Below are 5462 nucleotides of genomic sequence, written 5' to 3'. Positions count from 1 at the left end.
ATGAACCCCCTTCCGGTGTGATCAACACTACACCAACTCCGCGACCATTGACGTGGACCGCCCCATCAAACATCATAACCCATTTGGATTCAAGGTCAGGCCCCTCCTCCGGGAGTGGTTCCTCTCAATCTTTCGATTTGAGAAACATGATGTCTTCATCAGGAAAGTCAAACCTCATAGGTTGATAATCATCAATCGGTTGCTCTGCAAGATAGTCTGACAAGACACTTCCCTTGATGGCTTTTTGTGAAGTATATTGGATGTCATACTCTGTCAGTATCATTTGTCACCTAGTAACCTTTCCGGTAAGTGCTGGCTTTTCAAAAATATACTTGACTGGATCCATTTTTGATATCAATAGAGTCGTGTGAGTCAACATATACTGTCTTAGTCGGCGAGCAGCCCATGCCAAAGCGCGGCAAGTTTTCTCGAGCAATGAGTATCTTTGTTCACAGTCGGTAAACTTTTGCTAAGGTAGTATATTGCATGCTCTTTTCGACCTGACTCGTCATGCTGACCGAGCACACAACCCATTGACCTTTCTAACACAGTCAAGTACATGATCAACGGTCTTTCCTCTCGGCCTGTAGACTTGCCCCGATCTTGATCTCTTTCTTGTCGTCTGCGGTACCGATGTTGACGGTCTCAATCACCTCCTGATAAGGTGTAATAGCTCGGTCCTCCTATTTCAACAATCTGGCTAACCCTTCAGGCAATTCACAATCTTCCTCAACCCCTTCTTCGGCTTAATAGATAGGATTGTCGAAGTCATACTTGGCCATAGCAGTGTCGTTAGTAGTGAGATCCGGGTGGTCCGCTCTTCATGATGGAGGATCATGCTTTACCTTAGAATGAGAGATTTTTTTTTTGGAAAGAAAGAAAAAACGAAAAAAGAAACATTGCCATTTTTTTTTTGTAAAAGTAAAAAAAAACTGAAAGAAAGAGAACACAAAATTGTTTGCAAAAGCCGTCCTTTATTGATGATAAAAATAATTGCGAAATGTAACTAAATGGATGGCCCTACAAATGAGCCGTTACACCTTGGGCAAAGTGTAAGACTTTATTATGCATGTAATAAAGGAAAACAATAAAAATCACTCTTTCAGTAGAGTAACCCGGACGGTTTTTCAGACGACCAATTGTCGAGCTTTTCTCCTGGGACACACGGGCGAATCCAGCTATCTAAGTCACAGTCGCTGTCAGCCTTGTCTTCATCTGCAGCATTGACGATGTAGGGAGAAACCAAACCCCCGCTGGAGAGAGTACCGGTTTCATTCGTCTGAGATCCCGAAGCATACCCCAATCCAAACTTGTCTTCTTTGATAACTGGCTCCACAAATTTGCCCCAGCCTTGGGCATTACCAGCTTTAACCACTTCGACAGCTTGCTTGTATGAAGAGATAGAAGTCCCGACCTTCTCAAACTCAGGTGAAAAGACAGCTTCGGGCGCGACCTCACTGATGTTTATGGCTTTGAAGCCCTGACACAGCATCTCGTGCATCTCGCCGTCCATCTCTACATACTTAAATATGGACAGGTGGCTAACAAAAATATCCTCTTCACCACAGACAGTGACGACCTGACCTTCTAGTTCATATTTGAGCTTCTGGTGGAGGGTAGAAGTAACAGCACCGACAACATGAATCCAAGGCCGACCTAGCAGACAGCTGTAGGCAGGCTGGATATCCATCACATAAAAGGTGCTCTTGAACACCTGCGGTCCAATCTTAACTGGCAACTCAACTTCACCAAAGACAGCTCTCTTAGAGCCATCAAAAGCCCTCACAACTAAGTTACTTGGCCTCAGGATGGTGTCATCGCAATCCAACTTCATTAAGGCTTTCTTTGGAAGAACATTCAGAGAAGAGCCTGTATCAACCAAAACATGGGAAAGCATCACCCCTTTGCACTCCATTGTGATATGCAAGGCTTTGTTGTGATTCCCGCCCTCAGATGTCAGGTCATTATCGGTGAAACCTAGCCCCCGGCTAACGTTTACATTGGAAACTACCGACTCCAGCTGGTTAACAGTTATCTCCGGTGGAACATAGGCCATATTCAGTACTTTCAACAAGGCTGCTCTGTGCGCCTCAGAGCACAGCAATAGTGAGAGAATGGAGATCTTTGAGGGTGTTTGATTTAGCTAGTCGACTACCTTGTAGTCACTTTTCTTGATAATCCTCATAAACTCATCCACTTCCTTCTCGAATGCGGTCTTAGGAGGATCTTCCTCAGTAGTAACCTCTTCGGCGGCCATCTGTTTCCGTTTAATCTTGGCAGCTGCCTCGGTTTCAGTATTCGCGCGTAATGTTGATGGTGCAAATAGGCGTCCACTACGAGTGAAGCCACCAACCCCTCCAACATTGTCTACAGCGGAGCTACCAATGTCAATGTCTTCTTCGTTAACTCTCTGCCCCTGGCAGTAGATATCAGCCCCATAGTGCCACGGGATAGCACTGTCTTTCTCATACGGAACGGGTCCTGGTATTGTGATGGTGATCGGACCAACCACAGTCGGTTGAGGGCTGTCAGAGTAAATTGCAACTGGTGTTGAACTTTCGATGTTCACCGCTGTTGGTTCTGTACTTTCTGGGAAATATATTGTTGTCGGAGCGAGTCTCTCGGGAACATATATTTCTTCAGGAGTGAAATAAAACGTTACTGTCGACACATCATTCTTCACTGGACGAGTCTGATCGAACTGAAGACAACCTTCATCTATCAGTTGCTGAATACCCCTTCTCAAACTGTCACATCCGTTTTCGGCAGCTTGACAATTTCTGCATTCTTCCCCACAGCCCGGGAAAATCTGTCCTTTCAGAAGTCGGTCTTTAACCACCGATAGCGAATTCTTCACCTTAGTCACATCAGAAACCAAATTCAAAGTTTCCCCACTATCAACAGCATTAATCCTCTGCCCGCCGTGAGCCAGCATCGGGTTCTGGATAACATTAGGCACCAGAGCAAAATTGATAGCCTGGGCATCTCTCAAATCTTGTACCTTTAACTGGAGAGCCTTGCAATTATCTGTAGTATGACCAGGTGCGTTGGAGTGAAAAGCACATCTGGCGTTGACATCATAACCTCTAGGAAAATTATTGGGATCGATTGGTGGGGCCAGAGTTCTCAACGTAACCAGATTCATGTCAATCAGCTTGGGAAGTAATACTGAATAAGGCATTGGGATTGGCTCGATGACCCGGTCTGTCTGCCTTGGACGTTGTTGATAGTGTCTCTGCTAACCCGGATTACCTCCTTGTTGTTGATTGTTGTACCTGGGTTGTTGTTGCAGATGATATTGCGATTGAGGAACATGTGTGGGAATAGTGACTGCAGCCACTTGATCTTGATAATAATTAGGGCGTCCTCTACCCCTGCCTCTGCCGGTATACACAACGCTTGCCTCGCCTTCTTTTCTTCGCTGACCGTTACCAGCAAACAGTCTCTTGGGACCTGATGAGTTAGAAGCACTATTGTCTTGAATTCGGCCCATCTTCAACAGACTCTCGATTCTTTCTCCAGCAATTACTATCTCTGCAAAGCTGATTGACGGGCAAGCAGCCAATTGTTAGACTATGGCACGGATCTAGAAGGGGGGGTTGAATAGATCCCAATTAAAAACTTTAGTCGGCGCTACCAATTTAAAAGAAAAATTGGTTTAAAAATGTTTTTAGGTGCGGAAGCTGCCGAGGAAAATTAGTCTAAAACGAACCGTTATTGGAAAACCGGATATGCGTTAAGCGAATGGATTATTTGATTAGAAGAGATACAATTCACTACACACAAAGCACAATCAATTATCTAGATCACTTATTTGCAAGCCTAGTTCCAATGAGTCAAAATACCAAAGAGAAAACTTAAGGTAATTTTAGCTTAGGCAATATTACAAACACTTGGTGTGCACAAGCACTCCAAGTGATTTTTGAGTTAAGTAAGTGATACGATTTTTCCTAGTACAATATGTTATTGTACTTAGTATTCCAACAACCGTTTGCACCACTTTCTCAACTTAAATCAATGTTTGTCAGAAAATTGCTTAAACTAAAATCACTTAAATTTTAAGCTGAAAATTAACTTGTGCAGAAAATTTAAAGAAGACAGAGATTTGATGAGGCAGTTCCCCCGCCGTCCTCGCTTCGGGGTACGTCTGCCCTCAATTCTAAAATTAGAATTGAGATGATCAATAGATATAACCTGTGATGTTTAATCGTTTTTACAAGGAGTGCAGAGTATGTAAACAACAGAATTTCGCAATATGTTGAATGATACTTCTTCTCCTTTCCCCTTGATTCAAGATGAATCAAGACCTTTGATTGTTGATGTTTGACCTCCGTTTCCTGCCGCTTGTTGATGAACCTTCCGTTCTTCAATCCCTTGGCCCGGCTGATCACGAACAAGAACAATCAAACCCGGATTCTTCACTGCTCAATCACCGACTCCGCTACTAAACTGATGAAGACTTTCTCTTATCAGTTACCTTCGCTCAGCTGAATGATAATGAAGCAACCCGTCCAAAAACCCCCAAACGCAAACCGGTATTGGAGGATAAAACCCTAATGGTTTTATTCAAGAAAGAACCTGTCAAGACTTCAACTCGAACCCGATTCTTCAATCGCTACCTCGAACCTTATCACCTTCAAGCTGTCACAAATTTGCATCAAAAGTTATTGTGTGCAGTTGATGAATTTTTGGACTGTTGAAGATGAAGATGATGAATCTTTGACAACTATTTCACTCTTTCTTGTTTCCTTGAACACTTGTACTCAAAAATTCAAATGTTAGTTAATAGAAGTGTTTTTGCTTCTATTTATAGTAACAGACAAAACCAAACAGACAGAACAGAAATTTAAACTTTGAAATAACTCAGAAAATTGAGTTTGCGCGCGAACGGTCGACCATAGGGTCAGCGCACGCTGACCCGTGGGGCACGCGCTGACTGCATGCGTCGACGCAAGGGATTTTTGCGCCGACCCGTGAGTTAAGCGTCGACCTTATGCGTCGACGCATAGGGTTCTTGCGCTGACTCCCACCAGTTTGGGCAGAGCCCTTGCGCCGACCCGTGGGCTTTGAGCTGACCCCTATGGTCGACTCAAAGCCATGAAATCTGCAGAAAAACTGTGGTTAGTGAATTTTATATATATGGTCATGATCACGCTTTGTTTGTATGTCTTTAATGATCATAATAGCTTTAGGATAACTTGAAAAGGATATGGTGAGTAATGTGATGCATTTGTTCGTAGACTTGCATGATGGTCTTTTGTCATCATCGAAACTTGACATCGTATGTGTATGAGACTTTGTCTTTACACCAATCTCTCAATATAATTGCCTTGAAGAGTGTTCATGAACATGTCCGCCATCTCCCTTTCAGACATAGGGGGTTGGACGGACGCAGCAATCTGTCTCCAACGCTGAGCATACTCTCTAAAGGTTTCCTTGGCAGTGTGAGACATACCTTGCAA

This window comes from Lathyrus oleraceus, chromosome 6 (assembly GCF_024323335.1).
Source record: "Lathyrus oleraceus cultivar Zhongwan6 chromosome 6, CAAS_Psat_ZW6_1.0, whole genome shotgun sequence".
Taxonomy (NCBI): Eukaryota; Viridiplantae; Streptophyta; class Magnoliopsida; order Fabales; family Fabaceae; genus Lathyrus; species Lathyrus oleraceus.
Note: the sequence above shows the minus strand (reverse complement) of the source record.